Source organism: Lynx canadensis, chromosome F2, assembly GCF_007474595.2.
Source record: "Lynx canadensis isolate LIC74 chromosome F2, mLynCan4.pri.v2, whole genome shotgun sequence".
NCBI classification, from domain to species: domain Eukaryota; kingdom Metazoa; phylum Chordata; class Mammalia; order Carnivora; family Felidae; genus Lynx; species Lynx canadensis.
Genome location: NC_044320.2, coordinates 65,562,684 through 65,585,855, shown reverse-complemented (window position 1 = coordinate 65,585,855; position 23,172 = coordinate 65,562,684). Strand labels below are relative to the sequence as shown.

Genomic DNA, 23,172 nt, shown 5'->3' with positions numbered 1-23,172 from the left:
GGATAAAATTAAGGAAAATAGATTAAGATGGAATAAAATGTACAATGTTCTCTCAAGCCATTGCAAATTTTGGAATGTTTTGGCAAAACATCTGGCTGGGTTGTTTGTTTTTAACTTTCCACACAGTTGGAGCCCTGAAGCCAGGATATAAGGTGAGTGGCGCTGCTTAGAGCACAAACCTGTATTGCTGAAATGTCAGTGTGGCCTCACAGGTCACGGTGATGTCAGGGAGTGAGGGACGAGATCGTCTCTTCCATTTAACAAGAGTCCATTTACAGCTGGAGCTCAGCCCCGCCCACAGGATATCTGAAAAATAAGACATACGTTTCATCAATATAAATCTGACCTCAAATATTTGAGCCTTTGAGTTTTCAGTTCTTAATTTAAATACAAACATTGACTAGCTTCGAATTGAGTAAAGTATGTGGAAATAGGCGTTTCTTGTGTAACAGCTCTGGCTTCCATTTTGTAAGCCAACCTGTTGCCTTTGGCTAGAGCATTGTCTGCTGTTTTATAATATCCTTCTGGGGCTAACAGCTAGTTCTGTTTGCTACGTAGGATTTTATCAAATGCTCTTCATGATCTCATAACCAAGTAAGATTTATTCATTTATTTTTTTCAGCTGATTAATGTACTGGCATGCCTCTTGGCTGCAAAAAAATGAAAAACAAATTACTGAGAAAAATATTTAGTAATTAATGAAGACTTATTCCCCCCCCCCCCAGCTTACAAAGATTCAGATCAAAATCTTATTTAAAAAACTTGAAATGTGAACTTAACCTTTAATCCTTAAGAACAGAAAACGAATTCTTTAGGATAAAGAATGCTTTAAAAATGGATTTTTTTAAAAAAAAACCTCTAGGAATTGTTAACAGGATCATGCAGCCAAATTTAATTGACATGAAGAAAGACTGAAAGAGCCTAATACTGTCACTCAGATTCTCCCAGGTCTCTAGGGACGTAATCATTTCAGAAACACTTTCCTGTGACAATGAAAAAAAAAAAGTCTCATTTTTCTGTTCTATTGAAATGGGTCCAGCTTTGGTTAGGGGAAAGTGAAGCAGTTATCAGAGCAGGTACCTTTACTGAACTGGAAATATTCCCTTTTTTGACATTTTTCTGAACATCTCCTATGTGCCAGAACCCATGCCCTCATATAACAACATCACATTCTATTGGAGCAAATATTGCAGGATCACAGATCTAAGAGGCCACAAACACTGTCTGGAAAGATGGAGAGCTATTAAGTTCTGTGCAGAATCTTGGATTTTACCCTACTTGTAAGCTAGCAACCAAGTATGGTACTATTGCATGGATTCTGATAGAAGACATGAGATTCCCAGGTCAGAGACAAATGACTGTATTACAGCACAGCTAATAGCACAAGTGTGATAACAGCACCAGTCTCTGTGCCCCCCCCCCCACCCCAATATGTGGGGGGCACTCAGGTGGGCCTAGATGAATGCCTGTGTATCTTATGAAGAACCCAGAGTCTATGGAATTTACCATTTTTGCAGTAAGAGACAAGCAAGATGTTACTCCAGCCCTCAAGATTTCTCTCTGCAAATGTAATGCTGAGAAATAGACAGGATAGTGATCAGGGCTTTGTGTTCGTGACAATGGAGACTCAGGGCCCAAGATGGATTTCTTCCAGTAGAAACTTCACGGAGAAGAGGATATTTAGTTTGAGATGAACAAGTATTTGGTAAGGACAAGAAGGACTCATTCCTAAGTTAGTGAGAGCATTATTTGCAAAGGCGGCACGAGAGACACAGAGAGGTTTCAGGAACAATGGAAGTCTGACATGATTGGAGCGGTAGTGATGAGGCTAAATAAGTAGACTGGCATCCAGTCATTGAGGGCTTTGCGTACCATTGAGATTATGGAGCATGGCTTTTCATTGTAACCCAACACATTTTGGAGCATTGTTTTTTTAAATAAAAGAGTTTCCAAACGACTCTTTGTCTCTATTAGTGTTTATTTTTGAGAGAGAGAGTGTGATAGAGAGCAAGGGAGCTAGTGAGCATGAGCAGGGAGGAGCAGAGAGAGAGAAAGGATCCAAAGAAGGCTCTGTGCTGACAGCAGACAGCCTGATGCAGGGCTTGAACTCAGAATTGTGAGTGATCTGAGCCGAAGTTGGACACTTAACTGACTGAGCCACCCAAGCACCCCTCAGATCATTTTAAAACAGAGGTATGACATGATTGGCTTTTATTTTCTATTATCTGGTGATAATGTAGAGAATGGACTGCAATCAGAGAGAAGTTATGTGAGCCTTTTATTAAAAAGTTCTGGAACAGCTCAATTCTTTTAGTCCTGTAACCCCCTGCATATTCCCCATCTTTTTCTAAGGCTTCCCTCATCTTACCCTATGTCCCCTTCTCACCTCCAAGAACCTCACACATCCACTTTCATGCCTGGCAGTTAGCTCCCTTCAACTCACACTGGGCGTGCTCAGAAATTTGCTGGTAGGAATATCTCTATTTAATTTACTGAATTTTACAGTACTTTTAAAGTTGTAAACATGTTATTTTCTGGGAATTCATCCACTATTTTTTTATGTCAATATACTAGTAAGAATTTTCACTTGGCAGAATATAATTTATAAATCCACGGTATAAAAGGTAAATTGAAACGAGAAAACCCCACAAAGTACTCTATTGGAAACAGTATTTGTGTATTCTAAAAAATCATAAGACAAGTATGATATTTTAAGAAATTAAAAATTACATTAACTATATTGAACACACACACAAAAAAACCCCACAAAGATACAAGGTGTTTTATTTTCATTGTGATTTTAAGACCCTTGCAATTTTATAATGTATTCTGGGGAAGAGGTGATGGTGATTATTTTTTAAATCGCTTCTGGAAAAGTGTATTAGCTTCCTGTCACCACTGTAACAAATTTCTATAAATTTAGGGGATTAATTCAACAAAAATTTCTTCTACTATCGTTGTAGAGGCCAGAAATATGCAATAATTTTTACTGAGCTAAAAAGTCAAGATGTCAGCATTACTAGCATGTTGGTTCCTTCTGGAAACTCTGAGGGGACCTGTGTTGTTACCTTTTTTATGTTCTAGGGGCTCCCGTCTCCGTCTTCAAAACATATCATCCAGACCTCCACTCTCCTTATTGCAAATCTCTACCTCTGACTCTGAGCCTCCTTCTTCCCTCTTATAAGGCCCATGTGATTACATTGGGCCCACCTGGGTAACTCAGCATGCTTCCCTTATCTCAAAATCCTGAGCCTAATTACACCCACAATGTTGCCTTAAAAAGGAACATTCACAGTGTCTCAAGATTAGAATGTAGACATATTTGGGGAGGTCATTTTTTTTAATGTTTATTTATTTTTGAGAGAGAGAGCATGAGAGGAGCCAAGAGAGAGGGAGACACAGAATCTAAAGCAGGATCCAGGTTCTGAGCTGTCAGCACAGAGCCCGATGCGGGACTCAAACCCACAAACAGTGAGATCATGACCTGACCGGAGTCAGATGCTCAACCGACTGAGCCACCCAGGTGCCCCCTGGGGAGGTCATTTTTTTTAAAATATAATTTATTGTCAGATTGGCTTCATACAACACCCAGTGCTAATCCCAGCAAGTGCAGGGAGGTCATTAATCAACCTACCACAATACCACTTTCCACTGAAAGCACAGTTCTTTTCTCCTTTGGATTTACTTGATTAGGGATCACAGCTGAGGGGGTCACAGTATGTTTAGGAATAAGTTTAGAAAAATATGTTCTTGGAGCTGGAAGCTTCTGAGTGAATCCTCCTTCTTCACAGAATGGCTCATCTTTGAATACATCAGGTGGGTTTGTTAGATTTATCTCTCACTAAATGCAGCAGACCTAATCTGTGCCCGACCCACACCCGCTCATCCTTCCCCCTTCCATGAATCACACCTCCAAACGGCAAAGTGCTGGTTGGTATCTGCATCTCTTTGCCTGAAAGTCACCCTAGTCTTGGAGCCTGTTCTGTCTGCTCAGGGTATGCTGCAGAAATTAACTCCCCCAACCGCCCCCCCCAGCAGCCATGACTATTGAATGGAGGTGGTTTATAAATATCCCAGGCCCCTCATTTGTTTATCGTAATTTATTTTGTTGACATATAATTCACATAACATAAAACTAGAGTATAAAATTCAGTGATTTTTTACATATTCACAATGTTGTACAATAATCGCCACTAATTCCAGAAAGTTTCTACACTTAACAAAAGAAACCCATAATGGTTAATAGTTTCTCCTGAACCTCTGCTCTCCTCTCCCCTGGAACCACTAATCTACTTGCTGTCTCTATAAATTGGTATATTGTAGACATTTCCTTACATACACAATCATACAATATGTGGTCACTCATTTTTGGATGGCTGACTTCAAGGCACATGTTCAGCGCTGGTTCTCAGATATCCCCAGCAGGATTAAACCCTTGGCCACAGTGGTAATGGGTAATTAATTGGCTGCCTTGCCTTTCCTGTCTTACTTTCCTGCTTTCCCAATGCTTGCCTTTGTTAGGGTCTACTTCTGGGGGAATCCAAACTAAGATACCAAGTGTATTAACTAATCCGTTCATAAAATATACACTAAATATTTACTGTGTGCTTGGCACATTGCTCAACACTGAAGATACAGCACAAACAAGTCTGACATCGTCCCTGCTCTCACGGTGGATGTTTAAGCAGGGAATAAAGGCATTAAGCAAAAGTCAGATGAATGTTATGAGGGAGTGGGTGAGAGAAGGCCTAATAAGGATGGGATCTGAGGAAGGAGAAGGAGTTAGCCAGGTGCAGAGGGTGGGGGAAATGTTCCAGGCACATAGATCCACTGTAAGAGAAGCGTGAAGATGGTGCTTTGGGTACTGACAGAAATCCACATGGCTCTTGCAGAAAGACTTGGAGCATAGTTGTGCTAGGCACTCACATGTCCCATTAAGGAGGAACTTGGTGTCCAGCTGTGGAGTGTGTGGTCAGCAGTCTACAGCTATGAGCTCCTTCAGGTGTGCCTCAGCTCCTGAGAGCCACCTTGCCCAAGGTCATGCCCTTCCTGGAGCTGCCTGCCTCTGGTGACTGGGTAAGACCGGGATATAGCAGCACAGCCATCTGGCTTGGCTGGCAACATTCCCCTGCTCAGTATTTGCCCCACAGCTCCTGGCTACATGTGCTGTGTCTGCGTTGCAGTTCAATTACTTCCTCAGTTCAACTCTGCTTCTGCCTGCTTTCTTTCACAGGTGTTGATCCTTAATAAACATCTTACTCAAATACTGTATGCATTAGAATTTGTTCTGTTACTACTCCAGTAACAGGGAAACAGGAAGGCCTTGTGACTCAAGTAATAGTGCAAGGCTTCTCCTCAGACACCAAGGAAATGAGGATCTTTGAGACCTGATAGGGCCAGACTTCACATACCCTGAGCAGGAACAACTTTGAAGACCTCACAGAAGGATCTGCAGGTAAGTTTGCCTTTGAGAGATGCTGGAAGTCTTACAGCAACTCAGGGGGAGTGAAGATTGGTGATGATCATCAACATTTGGGGGGGTGCATTTAAAATGCATTTTATTCTTTGTATGTATTTTTCTAAATTTGTCTCAGATGTTATTTGTTATACTGCGTATATAACTTGTTATAGTGCATATATAACTATGTAAACATTGCATATATCTATGTAAACTAACCCTACTAGTAATATGTCTGCTTGGATTTACATAGTCTTTTATCCCTGGATCCCCCAGGAATGTGAGCAAAAGAGAACATCATAGAAATATTTTTTTCCATAAAGTATAATATTAGATTACATACTGCTGGCATTTAAAATTTTATGTCCTGAGTAGTAGACTTTTAAAATGATAATTAGATGCTACTGGAGTGGGCACCTTGAGAAGCACTAAAATATTAAAAACTTAAATGTTTAACTTACATTCACTGGAGCAGGGATCTACACTCCTCTGCCCTTACTTTAGGGTATGCCACTATAGTCTACTCTGTCCCCAACGTATAGAAACAGGAGCTCCTTCCCACCCTAAGGGTCCTGGCCTGCTACAGAGATCTGCCTTCATCGCAGGTATCTTGGAACATATGGGCAGTGGGGTGACCCTGGTCCCTAAATGACTGGAGGCTTGATGGCGAGCATTGCCACGAAGGCAGGGGCAGGTGCTGAGAGGCTGACTCTGTTTTCTACCTGGCACATCTCCCAGGTGCTCTCATGGTACCTCTCACGGCCATCCCTTCCTGAGTCCCCTGGCCCCCGTGCCTCTTGACTTGGGGACCCAGGGATCCATGACCTAAAGCCTCCTTTCTTGTCCCTTTCTATAGTTACTTCCTCAGGTTCTGAAGGCTCCCCTGAGACCAGTATCCTTGTCTTCTCTTTGAGGGTGGGAGATGGGGTACTATCTTTAGGGCTTTACAGTGATTTCAGAGGAAATAAAAATACATGATAAATTTCCTGCTATATAGCAAGGTATGTTTGGAATGTGTGAAAATAAAAGCAACTTCATTTACATAAAGTTCTAGAACAAACAAAACTAAGGTGACAAAAATCAGAATACTTGCCTCTGGAAGGGAAATTGACTGGAAAGGGACTTGAGGGTGCTTTCTAGAGTGAAGGAAATATTCTAAATCTTGCTGGGGTGGGGGTATATGTTTGTCAAAATGCATTGTACTGCGTATTTAAAATCCATACACTTAGTTTTATGTAAATTTAAAACGTATACAGGATGGCAGCTCAAAAATGAAAGAGAAATGACTGTATAAAACTAATTTAGGTGAGATTCAGATTTCAAACTTTTTGGCTTTAATTTTCTGACTTAAATGGGGACAGTTATAGGAAAGGACTCATCAGTAGCATGCAGCTCTGTTAAGAGATATAAAAGCCTTTTTTAAAAAGTTTATTTATTCTGAGCTAGCATGCAGGCAAGTTGGGGAGGGACAGAGAGAGAGGAAGAGAGACAATTCCAAGCAGGCTCTGCACTGACAGCAGAGAGCCTGATGTGGGGCTCAAACTCACAAACCTGTGAGATCATGACCTGGGCCCAAACAAAGAGTCAGATGCTTAACTGACTGAGCCACAGAGGTGCCCCAAAACATTTTTATTTTATAATATGTTTATAATTAATTATTTCTTATTAGAAATCCAGAACATTTTTAATTTTAATTTAAATTTTAATTAACTTATTCTTTTTAGGAGTGTATATTTTTTACAAGTGCCGTCCCCCACTTCCAAAGATTTCTTAACATCTCCACTGTGCTTTTTTTTTTAAATTTTTAAATTTTGTTTAATCCAAGTTAGTTAACATATAGCATAGTAATGCTTTCAGGAGTAGAATTTAGTGATTCATCACTTACGTATAACACCCAGTGCTCATCCCAACAAGTGCCCTTCTTAATACCCATCGCCCATTTAGCCCATCCCCCCACCTGACACCCCTCCAGCAACCCTCAGTTTGTTCTCTGTATTTAAGAGTCTCTTATGGTTTGCCTCCCTTTCTGTTTTTATCTTAATTTTCCTTCCCTTCCTCTGTGTTCATCTGTTTTGTTTCTTAAATTCCACATATGAGTGAAATCCTATATTTATCTTTCTCTGACTTATTTCGCCTAGCATAATACACTCTAGTTTCATCCACATTGTTGCAAATGGTAATAGAAATCCAGAATCTTGCATGAAACAAAGTTCTTTGAACAGAGAGAAAAATTGTTTCTACATTTCATAAACTCAAGTTAGATAAGATTTGGTACACATTTCTTTAGCTTTTCTCTTCAGCTAACACCCAATATTTCCACCTATAGGGTGGCCACAAAGTGTGGAAATATAGGTGACTCTTTCCCCCATTGGACCATTTTAAGTGAACACTTATCAGTGTATGCTCTTGACAGTCAAGGGCAGGTCACTCAGAGACCAACCACCACATGACCACAGAGTGGTGAGAGACCAGTGGGATGATAATTTCTAAAACTGGATGAGGTGACATAGCTCTGTGGAGTATGCCAAATGCTGGCCAGATCAGAACACCCTTAAGTATGGATGCCAGAAAAACTCAGGACACAGGATGAAAAATTCAATTTGGATATCAGACAAGCAGCAAATAATCTTTTAGTATAACTATGCATGGGGATACTTGTATATCCCTTTCATAAGTGGGATGTACATACACACACACACACACACATATACATACATATACATGGGACATACCTGCAAGGGGCATAATTATACTACAAACTTTTTTTTAAATCTGAAATTCAAATTTAACTGGTGTCCTCCTATATTTTCATTTGCTAAATCTGGCAACCCTATGCTGGGGGTATGCTGAAAGGGCAGGTTTTTGTTTTGTGTGTGTGTGTGTGTGTGTTTTCTTTTTTTTTGGTTGGTTGGTTTTCACTGAAAATCAGAGACACAAAAAAATTTGAGCATGTGTTCCTCAAACTTGAACTTGCATCCAAATCACCTGCAGAGCTTGTTAAAATAGACTATTGAGCCCAACTTTCTGATTGTCTAGGTCTGGGGTGAGTTCCTGTAAATTTTCATTTTTAACATTCCCAGGCATTGCTGATCCCAGGAATCACATCTGAGAACAGATTGGAAGCAATACATTACAGATATATGTGCAGTGATTGCTAGAAATACTGTGTGAATGTGTCCTATTCATTGTCATTCTGTTCAGCACACTAAACTATGCATCACTAATGAGGGGCGACACATCAAACATATCATGTATTGTCATGTAGTATCAACAAACCATTTATTATATTTAGTTGCCTGTGTTGCCAGGCTTTATAGCCTAAGTGCCTTTGGTGTGAGTGGATTGCCTTTTAACATGTGTGACATTAAAATTCCACATTAAAATTAGAACAGAATTAACGTTTCGATAAGCTTATAAAATGGGAACATCAGAGAACCTTTGCTAAATTATATACCAAATAATTATTCAACAAGATGAGATCCTCAGGAATTGTATTTGTATTTGATTAAACAGCACCACAATTTCCATAGCAAATTGTGTATTTGCATGCCTTCATAGAACCTCTGGAGTTTTGGAGTACCCACAATGGAATTTCTACACCATGACTTTTGCCAGGAACCTGGTTTTCTTGGAGGAAGATAAAAGACAGACTTGCTTGTACTTTTTGTAGAACTGGAACATAGTGAAATGTTCAAAAAGTAACTTTGAAGCTTACATTTTATATTTCTACTCTTGAAAGATTATTGGGTTTTTGTTTTTTAGCTTTCTTTTGTTAGTCTATTAAAATTGATTTGAATATCCTCTTTTGAAAGAGAGAAATACATAGGGAAAAAATGAAAGAAGCGTACTAGAATATTTTGCTGGGTGTCTGAGTTCTTTAGCCACTATTAGGAAATTGTTGATTTACCATAAATACACATAAAATGTAAGAAATACCCTAACAGATGTATATTGAAGTATATATGGGTGAAATGATATGATGTCTAGAATTTGCTTTAAAATACTACAACAAGGGGCACCTGGGTGGCTCATTCGGTTAAGCGTCTGGCTTCATCTCAAGTCATAATCTCACATCTAATGAGTTCAAGCCCCACATTGGGCTTGTGCTGACAATGCAGAGCCTGCTTGAGATTCTTGCTCTTTCCTGTCTCTCTGTCCCTCCCACACTTGTGTGCTCTCTCCCCAAAATTAATAAACTTAAAAAAAATACTGCAACAAAATAAAGTTGAAGGAAAGATGAAATAAATTTGGCAAAATAAAATGTTCATAATTGTTGAAACTGGGTGTTGGGAGCCTGGGGGTTTTGATACTATACTACCTTTATAGTACAGTTTTAAATTTCCTATATTACATTAAAAAAATCTAAGGACTTGGCTTATATTCTCAGCTTTGACACTAATTATATAATAAAATTGTAATCAAATTACTTAAATATTCTGTGCCTCCATTTTTACAAATGATTGGATAGCAATTAATCAGCATGTAATAATTAAGCTAGTCTTATTGTATAGGTAACATTCAGATGTTACTATCTAAATTCCCAGGGACGTTGTCAGATTACTGGAAAGTATAATGTACTTTTAAAAACTAAAACCAGTTTTCAGGTACTATTGTCACAAAATCTATTGTTGAAATTCTTTGAGTACAAATGCTTAGAGCACAGATCTGTGGTAAATGAAGGTTCCTGAAGACTTTTCTTTTGTGTGTGTTTTTGTCTGTGTTTAAGAATAGTTATTTAGGTTAGGTATCTGCTGAAATAGCAGAGTGGCTCAGACTCAAGAATACATAAAGGTAGGACAGGCAAAAAATTAAAAAGTAATATATTGCACATCTTGACTCTTTTGTGTTTTCATGGAAAAAGCTAAGCAATCTTTAAGATTTCTAAATACCATCTGTATCTACTAACAAAGTAAAATAATTGAATTTGGACACTTGCAGTTGATTCCCCCCAAAGGCAGGTAAATATAGAAGGAAAACTTAGAGGTCATGAATATGCAAGTTTATGTGTCTGCTGTGTGTGCACGAGCATAAAGAATTTAGAAATTTTAGAATGCAATCCAGGCATGACCATGTTCTTCATACAGAAGAGGGGAGACGATTTCCCCCTTATTTGTGAACTTAAAGCCATGGGCATTGTTCAGGTCCAGAAATGGGCCATGGCCCGAAGGTCCGGGGCCAGGAGTGTGTGACCGCATGTCCAGCTGTCAGTGGAGTGGTACACTGAGTACCCCTGACTGGCACTGAAGACACAGGAACAAGTGCAAGCTAGGATGAGAATATGCCTGCACCCAGGGGAGTAGGGTGTACATGGGTACTATATGAATAGTGTAGGGTGTACTTGCCCTTCTGAATTATTAGAAATTCTTTCCTGAGGTTATTAAGCTATTATTCCCTGCCAGAAGTTGTGTTCTGTGCAAAGAGGGTTAAAATTATTTCATAGAGTGGTGTGTTTAACAGCATTTTCTCTGTTATGGACTGGATGTTTGTGTCCTCTCCCCTCCCATATGTTGAAGCTATAACCCACTGTACAGATGTATTTGGATATGGGGCCTCTGAGGAAGCAATTAAGGTTAAATGAGGTTATAAGGGTGGGGCTCCATCCAGTAGGATTGGTGCCCTTATGAGAAGAGACACTAGGGTGCTTGTATGCTTTCTCTCTCTCTCTCTCTCTCTCACCATCCCCCCGTCTCCCTCCCCATCTTCCCTCCCTCCTCCCCCTCTTTCTGCCTCCCCACCTTCTGCCTCCCCCATGTGCTCAGTGAAAGGCAAGCCAGGAAGAGAGGCCTTACTAAGAACTGAATTATCTAGAAGCTCGATCTTGGACTTCCAGCTTCCAGAACAGTGAGGAAATAAATGTCTGTTGTTTAAGCCACTCAGTCTGTGGCATTTTGTTATGGCAGCTTGAGTAGACTAATATAACCTCTGATAGCTACATGAGCACACTTCTTCCGGGTTGCACCAGAGAGGTCAATTTGGGTAGGAAGAGGTATGGAAAGGGATCTGGAGTTTGACACCTACAGCTAGCTGACCCTTGAACAATGTGGCATTGTTAGGGGACTGACCCTATTTGAAGTAAAAAATCCTCACATGGGGTGCCTGGGTGGCTCAGTCAGCTAAGCATCTGACTTTAGCTCAGGTCATGATCTCATGGTTTGTGAGTTCAAGCCCCATGTCTGGCTCTGGGCTGAGAGTTTGGAGCCTAGAGCCTGTTTCAGATTCTGTGCCTCCCTCTCTCTCTGCCCCTCCCCTGCTCATGTGCTCTCTCTCAAAAATAAATAAACATTAAAAAAATCCTCACATAACTTTGACTCCCCTGAAACTTAACTACTAATAACCTACCATTGGCTGAAAGCCTTACCAGTAACAGTCAACACATATTTTGTATGTTATATGTATTATACCCTATATTCTTACAATAAAGAGAGTTAGGGAAAAGAAAATGTTAGGAAAATTATAAGAGCAAATGCATTTACAATACTGTACTGTAAAAAATATAAGTGGGCCCACACAGTTCAAATCCATATTGCTCAAGGATCAACTGTATTTGGAAAGGCAGACCAGAGAAGGGTGCTTCAGCTGGGGATAGTGACAGAGGCTGTGGGATTTCCTGAGGAGTGAGAGGCAGCAGAGGGTAATGGCTATCCAGAAGAGACAGAGACGTCACCAGGAGAGAAGGCGTTGATGCCAACTTTACCTTCTTTACCATTTTGCTTGTGGATTACCTTGGCAGGAGACACTATAAATCACAGAATAGTTGCTCAATAAATCTTTAGATAAATGCACGAACTCCTTTGGGACATGCATTTTTCTTTGGCAGATGGCTTCATCACCACATACACAGAATGATAAATGTGTCCAATAACTATTTTAATCTTGTTGGTTTAGGCTGTTAGGAATAAATCTTTACTACCCTGGAGCATTGAATTGGGATATTTCCCTCCATTAAAGCCTATATTTAAATGATTTCCTTGTTCCTGTAGGTGAGATATTTTTTGAAAAAAATTTCTTCTGAGTTGACTTACTTTGTCAACAGTGTGCTATAGAAAAACAAACAAACTGAATTTCTTGTAGTGAAACAAGGTGCCCAGTATCTTGAGTATGAGAAAAGTAGATACGGTAGAACCCTAATGATCATTTACCCATAATCAATGAAAATATCTATATGCTTTGATCAGATCAGTTTTTCCCCCAGTAAAAATATTTGCTTGTATCTCTTACCCTATGTTCCTACATATTTGTAAAATTTAGAAAAATTTGATTGGTAGGGATGATGTGGGGCTCAAACTCTTCGCTAATAGTTTTCATATGTTACTTTCTTTAATCCTCACAATATACTTGTGGTACAGGTCTTGTTATCCCTGTCTTAGAGATAAAACCTAAAGGATGACTCCTCTGGAGTATGACTTACAGACCCAGGACTGCAAATCAGAACCTGTTCTCTTTTCTAGAAGTAAAGCCAAACATACTCCTTGTCTCATTCTGTCCTCTGTTTTTACAAGAGCAATTACATTTGAAAATTTAAAAACTCCTTATTCCACAGCGTGCTTATGCCATTTTTGTTAATATTTTAAAAACAAAATACTACTTTGAATTGAAATCCAGTGATTAAAATCTACAAGTCACAGTACCCAGCAAATAATCACTGGGCTAACTATAAAATTAGAGTATAGAAAATTAAGTATGCCTTACTCAACACGTCTCCAGAGGCAAGGGAAACAAAAGAAAAAATGAACTACTGGGACCTCATCAAAATAAAAAGCTTCTGCACAGCAAAGGAAACAATCAGCAAAACTAAAAGGCAACCGACAGAATGGGAGAGATATTTGCAAACAACATATCAGATAAAGGTCTAGTATCCAAAATCTATAAAGAACTTCTCAAACTCAACACCCAAAAAACAAATAATCCAGTGAAGAAATGGACAAAAGACATGAATAGGCACTTCTCCAAAGAAGACATCCAGATGGCCAACCGACACATGAAAAAATGCTCAACATCACTCATCATCAGGGAAATACAAATCAAAGCCACAATGAGATACCACCTCACACCTGTCAGAATGGCTAACATTAACAACTCAGGCAACAACAGATGTTGGTGAGGATGAGGAGAAAGAGGATCTCTTTTGCATTGTTGGTGGGAATGCAAGCTGGTGCAGCCACTCGGGAAAACAGTATGGAGGTTCCTCAAAAAACTAAAAGTAGAACTACCCTACGACCCAGCAATTGCACTACTAGGCATTTATCCACGGGATACAGGTGTGCTGTTTTGAAGGGACACATGCACCCCCATGTTTATAGCAGCACTATCAACAATAGCCAAAGTATGGAAAGAACCCAAATGTCCATCGACTGATGAATGGATAAAGAAGATGTGGTATATACATACAATGGAGTATTACTCGGCAATCAAAAAGAATGAAATCTTGCCATTTGCAACTACATGGAGGGAACTGGTGGGTATTATGCTAAATGAAATTAGTCAGAGAAAGACAAAAATCATATGACTTCACTCATGTGAGGACTTTAAGAGACAAAACTGATGAACATAAGGGAAGGGAAACAAAAATAATATAAAAACATGGAGGGGGGACAAAGCATAAGAAACTCATAAATATGGAGAACAAACAGAGGGTTACTGGAGGAGTTGTGGGGGGGGGATGGGCTAAATGGGTAAGGGGCATTAAGGAATCTACTCCTGAAATCATTGTTGCACTATATGCTAACTACCTTGGATGTAAATTAAAAAATAAAAAATAAAACAAGATAAAAAATTTTTTTTAAATTAAAAAAAAATAAAGTATGGAAAACTGAACCATATTCTTTTTTTAATGTTTATTTATTTTTGAGAGAGAGAGAGAGAGAGAGAGAGAGAGAGAGACAGAACGTGAGCAGGGGAGGGGCAGAGAGAGAGGGAGATACAGAATTTTAAGCAGGCTCCAGGCTCTGAGCTGTCAACACAAAACCTGATGTGGGGCTTGAACTCACCAGCTGTGAGATCTGACCTGAGCCAAAGAGCCAGGCACCCCAAATGAGCCATATTCTTATGTGCAACCCAATAGGAGTTTTAATAAAATGCGTGGTCCCAGAAATTGGTGCTGGTTGATTAAGCAGGAAAAAAGTTTATTCTATAGATATTTATGAGAGAACCAACTCAAAGCTGAGTCTGGAAATGATATGACAGGCTTTAGAACTGGCTTGATGAGTTTAACCACAGCCCCCCAATGCTTCCCCATAAGCACTAGGGACACTGCTGCTGCCCCACCCCACCACTGCCATTTCTGCAACGTGAACTTGCCTGCCATTTTTGCCATCACATGGATTCTGTGGTGCCTCTTTTCTCAGGTTGCCTTCCTCTTTTCTTCTTCCTCCTCCTCCTTGAAATTTCCTATATTGTTTTTTAAAAATTATGGTAGGGATGCCTTGGTGGCTCAGTCGGTTGAGCATCTGACTTTGGCTCAGGTAATGATCTCATGGTTTGTGAGTTCAAGCCCCGCATCGAGCTCACTGCTCTCAGTGCAGAACATACTTCGGATCCTCTGTCCTCCTCTCTCTCTGCCCCTCCCCCACTCAAAAATTTCCCGTTCTCTCAAAAATAAATAAAGCATTAAAAAAATTGGGGTATGAACATTTGATATGAGATCTGTTTTCTTAACAAATTTTCAAGTGTACAACCCGGTATTGTTAACTGTTGGCACCATATTGTACAAAAATCTCTAGAACTTATTCATCCTGCATTACTGAAACTTCATATCCGTTGAATAGCGACTCTCACTTCTGAACCTATTCTTACTCAGGGAGCCTAAATCACATGTCTGTGTTCTGCAGAAGATATTGGCAAACCACATTTTCTGGATTCTATCTTGGGAAGACAGGATTCTTAAGGCTTCATATTCCCTAGACATGGCAAGAACACACAGAGATTATAATAAATGTCTGGTACAGATTTTAATGTTTTCAAATAATGATATATTTAAAAGAACATGCCCTAGTAATTTCAAAGACTTTGTTGAACACCACAAAAGCAATACATGATCTTCAGCAACGGTTTTAAAACTCCTTTTCTGACCTACCCATTGTCCTACTGACTGCAGCTGCCTCCTGCCCTCAAAGTCCCTGGGAGAGTTCCCATTCCTTGTCTAAGGATCCTCTTGTCCTCCTTCTGCTCTCCATCCTAATTCTCCTTTGCAAAAGCTCAAGAACTGGTCTAGTAAGTGTCTAGAACTGTCCTTGGAGGGGGGCAGAGGAAAGAGATTAAGAGAGGCAAAACTAGAATTATCAGAATTATCTTTGGCCCTTAAGGGAAGAAGAGGAAGGGGAGAACACAGTTTTGCACTAAACATTTGTATCGAGTCATAGTCACTTTTACTAGTGATATTTAAGAACTACTTAAAATAATTAACTGGTCTTAACAAAATATGCAGATCGCTGTAAGATCTGTGGTTGAAATGTTGATTCTTATTCAAAGAGACTTCTAAATGAAAGCAGTTTAGCTAAAGATAATAAATAAAAAGGAATAGACTCAAGTATTTTAAAGGGACGATAAAGACTAGTGTTCATATTTATGGGTCTAAAAAGAACATTATTTTGATTTCAATTTCCCAGTACAAAATTAATTTGGTGGTGGGGGGTGGTAAATTCTATCAGTTATTATTATCATCACAAATGATTAGTCTATACTTGGACACTCCTGGTTAGCCAGTGCTACCTCTTTAGGATGTCCTTATACACCTCGCATGATAGTTTGTGACAGGTGCAGTGACACTTATTCCAAATATTCATTCTTTTATGAAATTCTGTTGACCCTGGCACAAAGCCATTGAATTGTCTGTTCATGTTTGCTGCTCTACCAAATGAATACCTTATACAATATTTCAGACCAATATTGCTTGAGATAGACAGCTGGATCTAAACACATCCAGCAACACAATTTCTGCTTAGCGGATATCAGTCTCCCTTAGAATATTGAATATAGCTTTAAATTACTGAAGAATTCTACCTAGGATAGCAGGGGTCTGTGCTTCTGCCAAAAATATAGCTGTACTAGAAATTCAATAACTGAACCTGACACCGGTCATCGGTTGTTGCAAATTATTTCTTTCAGAGCATGTACATTGGACTGCTGGCTCACTTTCATGCAGGGGCTGGGTGTTCCTGTTACCTTTTAATTATTCCCAACTGGGAAATAATTTACTTTTTTTTTTAAAGTTTATTATTTAGAGAGAGAGCATGCATGCACACACACAAGTGGGGGAGGGGCAGAGAGAGAGAGAATCCCAAGCAGGCTCTGCACTGTCAGGTCAGAGCCCGATGTGCGGCTTGAACTCATGAACTGTGAGATCATGACCTGAGCCAAAACCAATAGCTGGAGGTTTAACCCACTGACCACCCATGTGCCCCAGGGGAAACATTTACTTTTGAGTCTGAAACTTGGAATGCACTGTTTCAGTGTTATGTGGGGAGCTATTCTCTTAGTTCAATTTATAAATAACCTACAAGGTGAATAGTACTCCAGAGTCTATACACTATAAAGACTTGAGTTATCATTTGATGTGCTTCCCTCACCTACCGTGGGCAGGTGGAACAAGGATGGATGCCCTAGGCAGAACCTTCCTTAGCATCCACTGAGGATAGAGGAAGCAGTCCTAAAAGGCAGAACTGCAGAAACACAGCGGGGAGACTGGCATCACATTGGAAATAAGGAGTTACAGTCTGCTCTAGAAAATCTTCAAGTTGCCTTTATTTTCATGTGAATTAATCAGATGTCTTAGCAGTTCTCAGTGCAATTTGTTTTGTGAAATATATTAGGTATTCAGTGTGGCTGTTTTCAGGTTTATTATGCAATATTCTGATTCATGAAAATATTCCATTAAATGCAATCGCTCATGTAATTACTTTGCTTAATCTAAAGCATACTTTAATTAACATTGCACAGAATTCTGATTTAATCAATTAGATTTGATCTAGTATAACTTAGCTGTAAATACTTTTTATGATGCAGCAGCTCAAAAGAATTATTAAGAGTAAAGGTAATATATGATGCTACCTAAAACTAACAAATTTCCTGTGTTAAGAAAAGTAAATCATAATTTGAGCTATAATTTTATTATTTGAAAAGTTAACTATAAAGAATAGATTATTATGTCTCCATTAATAGTATGTTAAAAACAATCTCATCAGGAGTGTTAGAATTTAAAAAATAGGCTTTATTGTTTTATGTATTCCCCAACAGTTAGGCTTGAGAACAAAAGATTAATCTCAAGCAAGACTGACCACTTTTTGGCTTTGTAAATAGGCTCATTAACATCAATATCTCATGATATTTGTCCACTCCTCATGGGTTGAGTTTTGTTTCATCCCAAAAAGATATGTTGAAATTCTAACTGCCTGTACCTCCGAATGGGACCTTATTGGAGGCACCTGGGTGGCTCAGCCGGTTAAGTGTCGACTTTGGCTCAGGTCATGATCTCGTGGTTCATAGGTTCAGGCCTGCATCCGGCTCTGTGCTGACAGCTTGGAACCTGCTTTGGATTCGGTGTCTCCCTTTCTCTCTGCCTCTCCCCGACTTGTGCTCTGTCTCTCTCTCTCTCAAGAAAGACTAAACATTAAAAAAAAAAAAAAAAAAAGAATTGGACCTTATCGGAAACAGGGTCACTGCAGATGTAATTCGTTAAGATGAGTTCATACTGAAGTAGGGTGGGCTCCTAATCCAATATGACTAGTGTCCTTCCAAGAACATGGCCATGTGAGGACAAGAGACACACAGTGGGGGGAGGCCATGTGAGAGGAAGGCTAAGTTTGAAATTATGTAGCAGCAAGGAACACCAAAGATTGCTGGCAACCAACCAGCAACTAAGAAGAGGCAAGGAAGGATTCCCTATAGGTTTTAGAGGAGGCAGTGCCCTGACCTTCCTTGATTTTGGACTTCTAGCCTCTAGAACTGAGATGACAAATTTTTATTGTTTTAAGCCACCCAATTTGTGGAAATTTGCTGAGGCAGTCCTACAAAACTGATATACTCACTAAAACGATCTGAGAGTTACAACTTAACATAACCAGAATCTGTAAAACTGCTTTTAATAGTAGTGGGGATGGGGAAGTGTCTTGCTAAACTATTTTCAAAAATGCAGGTGCTGTTTTTAGTTTGAAGTTAACTTTTCCATTCCTAAGCAAGTATTGATATAAATAAAACACTTTTTGTTCTCAGCACCCCTCCTCACACATAGCACCTAGCAATGTGCTTTGAACATACATCATCCAACAGTACATTTTGTGACTTAGTTTTAAAAGATTAAAAATGAAAATAGCCTATAAATATTAAAATATCCACTTATAGAATTTGAGCTGTAAAATATATACAGTGCTACCGAAATGCAAGAGTAATCACTGAAAAGAATTTACATGAGGTTCATGAAGGCAAAATTTCATTCTGAATTGATGACTGGATAATAGAGAAACTATATACCCAGCTAGTCTGTGGATTATTTAGCTTGTATATTTTCTGTTGACCTCTTTTCGGCTTTGAAAAAAAAAATACTCAGCACCTGCACTATGTGAAGGGCAGAGAAAACTAAAATAATAATATAAATGTAAGTTCTTGATATTAACTTGCTAATCTATGCCATAGGGCATGGAATAGATGGCAATTAAAAATATAATACAAACTTGATTGGGGGGGTTATCTATAAGTTATTTTCTTCTTCCTGGATATTCAAGAGTTGTTTGTTGTTGGGTTGTTACAGGGGAGATCATGTTTGATGGGAAAGCATCAATAGACACCAGCAAATGGTCTAGATACAGAAAGCTAACAGACTGGGGGGAGCACAGCACGCTCGCAATCAATTGGGAGAGTTTCCTCGTGTCAAGGACTCATGATGGCCAGTGGATGACAGCAGGCAAATGTATGCCTTTTTGTCAGGTGCTTTGAGAAGTAGCACCCTTCCATCGTTGGGAGTCTTCAGAAGCTTCGGGCCCTTCTGGTCATTCTGGACATTTTGGTTTTCGCCTGCTCTATGGGTAGAAATAATTAGTATAAAAACAACCCTCCAGTCCCAGGTCATTTGTGAGCATTTACCACCAGACTGGATGAACTGAAGTTTAAATTCCCAGGTATACTATTTCTTAGCAGGACTGAGCCTCAAACTTGCTTGAGATCCATTCCTACAAACATATAACTGGAATTACAAGATAAAAAGATATATTAGATTTGTAAAGCATAGAAAAGATTAGTATTTCCTGATTGTCTACTATATTCTAGGTTCTGTGCTAGGCATTTCACATATGATCTCATTTAATATTTCTCTTAAATTTAGTTTTAAATTTTTATTGAAATAATGTACATTTTATTAACATCAAAAAGACTGGGTGGCAAATAGTTGGGAGTTCACTTTAAGAAACACTTTTCCTAGGACACAAAGAAATGGAAAAACATTCCATGTTTATAAATTGGAAAAACAAACATTGTTAAAATGTCCATATTACTTAAAGCAACCTGCATATTTAATGCAATCCCTATCAAAATATCACTTTTCACAGAGCTAGAACAAATAATCCTAAAACTTTTATGAAACCACAAAAGGACCCCTAATAGCCAAAGCAATTCTGGAAAAGAAAAACAGAACTGGAGGCATCACAGTTCCTGATATCAAGCTATATTACAAAGCTGTAGTCATAAGACAGTATGGTCCTGTCACAAAAACAGACACACAAATCAATGGAACAGAATAGAAAACCCAGAAATGGACCTATAACTTTATGGTCAGTTAATCTTCAACAAAGCAGGAAAGACATTAATAGACACTTTTCTGAAGAAGACATCCAGATGGCTAATAGACACATGAAAGATGCTCATCATCAGGGAAATACAAATCAAAACCATGATGATGTACTATGTCACACCTGTCAGAATGGCTAAGTTAACAACACAAGAAACAGCAGGTGTTGGCGAGGATGTGGAGAAAGGGGAACCCTTTTTGCACTGCTGGTGGGAAGGCATATAGATGCAGCCACTGTGGAAAAGAGTATGGAGGTTCCTCAAAAAATTAAAAATAGAGTTACCCTTAACCCAGCAATTGCACTACTAGGTATTTATCTAAAGGATACAAAAATGCTGATTCGAAGGGGCACATGCACCCAATGTTTATAGCAGTGCTACCAACAATAGCCAAATTATGGAAAGAATCCAAATGTTCATCATCTGATGAATGGATATACATATTTATTACTCGGGGATAAAAAAGAATGAAATCTTCCCATTTGTAACAATGTGGATGGAACTAGAATGTATTATGCTAAGCGAAATAAGTCATAGAAAGAAAAATATCATATGACTTTTCTCCTATGTGGAATTTAAGAAACAGATGAACATACAGGAAAGGGGGGAAAAGAGGAGGGTGGAAAACAAACCGTAAGAGACTCTTAACAATAGAGAACTAAGGGTTGATGGAGGAAATTGGGGGAGGGATGGGCTAAATGGGTGATGGGTATTAAGGGCATTTGTTGGGATGAGCCCTGGGTGTTATATGTAAGTGATGAATCGTTGAATTCTACTCCTGAAACCAACATTGTACTATATGTTAACTAAAGAATTAAAAAAAAAAGTGTTAGAATACTTCCAAAACAAAAAAACACTCTTCCTTTAAAAGGAATATACTTTGTATATTTTTCATAATTAAAAAAAAACAAAGCCAGTCAAATAATAACAAGGTTTATATTAAAAACAGTAGTCCTCTACTTCATCCTTCCTTACTCCCAACTCCCTCTCCTTAGCCCAATAATTCTTAATCTTTTACATTGTTTCTTCTAGAATTTACTTTCTTATGTCTAGGTAACATGCATATCCTGTTATTTCTTGATTTTTTTCTTTCAGTTTTAGATATTGTCTATTGACTTCCTGCTACAGCAGATGAAGATTTAACTCTCCTATACCCCTTCTTTCACATACAGTACTTCTTCCTCCCCTTCAAATATATTTATATCACTGTTTTTGGTTAAATTGATATTTAGGGCTAAAATTAAATATATGAATACTGTTTATAGCTAAGTCATATAGTATATTATTATTTCTTCTCTCCTGTAGCCATTGTTTGCACCACAATTAACAGCTGCATTTTGTTATTATTTTCTTGGTTTCTGTGCTTTTATTACTAATCCATCCCCAGATTTTCTGATAGAAGTAAAAATTGTCTCTGAACATGTGTTCTGTTTCATGTTTATCTTGGAGAATTTCATCTGAGACTTTAGTTCTCCTTCTATTCCACTTTGGTGGTTCTTTAAGCCTGTTTTGCAGCTATTAGACTTTTGTCTTCACTGTTATCTTGAGATTTTTTTCCCCATGCCTTTCTCCTGAATTCCTGATTTCTGAGATCCTATATCTTTTTCTTGGTTTAATCCCTCAGTTTGGTAGAGTAGATCCCTCAGGATTTTCCTGAGAAAGGTTAATAATTTAGGACCTCAATTCTTTGAAAGTGTTTGTATTTTACCCTCACTTTTCATTATCATTTTGCTGGGTGTAGATTTTTAGGACAGAATGGCCCCTGAAAACTAAGGCATTTCTCCATTGTCTTCAAACTTCAGTGGTGCTGTTGAAAAGTTTCATGTTACTCTAGTCTTCTTTCCTTTGTGATCATCTTCCCCCCCCCCCCCACTCTTTCTGGAAGTTTTCAGGCTCATCTTTTCATCCTGAGAGGATTTGCGTTTCCTTCTACCAAATTCTTGGAGGGGATAACCAATCTGGGATTAGTCTGAATTAAATTCTTGGCTAGAGGTTTATCAGACCATTTAAGTAATTTGAATTTGGCCCACAAATTGGTGAGAACTGACCTATGATTCAGCTGTAGTTTCTCCCCTCTCTATTCTTGCCAAATTTTGAAATAGTCAATTGTCCCTTGAAGACAGTATGGGGGTTTATTTATAATTTACCCTTAAACTGAAGGTATAGCCCTTTGGAATCTTAGAATTCTGGTAGGAGGAGAATCTGTTATTAGACTTCCCACCTTGGAGTAGCCTTGGGCTTTGTTCTCTGTTCCCATCCTCCAAAATGCTGTGAAAATCAAAGTCTGCACTCACCTATCTTGACAGATGCTCTCAGGATAACAGTGTACCACTTACCTTTCTAGGTTCCTGCCTTCACTCAATGCCTAACTGGAGATTTTCTTACTTTCTTGTTTGATGTCTTAAAGATGATTAAAAAATTATATTTTGGGGCACCTGGGTGGCTCAGTCGGTTAAGTGACTGATTCTTGATTTTGGATCAGGTCATGATCTCATGGTCATGAGATTGAGCCCTGTGTTGGGTTCTGTGCTGACACTGCGGAGCCTGCATTGGATTCTCTCTCTCCCTCTCTCTTTCTCTGCTCCTCCCCTGCTTGCACTCTATCTCTAAAAATAAATAAGTAAACATTTTAAAAAATTATATTTTGTCCAGAAGTTTTAGTTATTTCCACCAGTCCAGACACCTGTCCTGTCATATTCTTGAAAATGGAAATAACACTTAAAAAAAATTTTTGTTAAAGTTTATTTATTAAAAAAAATTTTTTTTGACGTTTATTTTTGAGACAGAGAGAGACAGAGCATGAACAGGGGAGGGGCAGAGAGAGAGGCAGACACAGAACCTGAAACAGGCTCCAGGCTCTGAGCTGTCAGCACAGAGCCCGACGCGGGGCTCGAACTCACGGACCGTGAGATCGTGACCTGAACCGAAGTCGGACGCTTAAC

At 38.9% G+C, this 23,172-nt stretch overlaps 1 long non-coding RNA gene across 1 annotated transcript in view; it reads left to right on the top strand.

Moving 5' to 3' along the window:
- Positions 1 to 19,894, top strand: part of LOC115506425 — a 34,222-nt gene extending 14,328 nt beyond the window's left edge. The window contains exons 2-3 of the long non-coding RNA XR_003966372.1: positions 5,234 to 5,455; positions 19,200 to 19,894. This is a non-coding gene — a long non-coding RNA (uncharacterized LOC115506425). The remainder of the gene's footprint in view (positions 1 to 5,233; positions 5,456 to 19,199) is intronic.
- Positions 19,895 to 23,172: the final 3,278 nt, after the last annotated feature.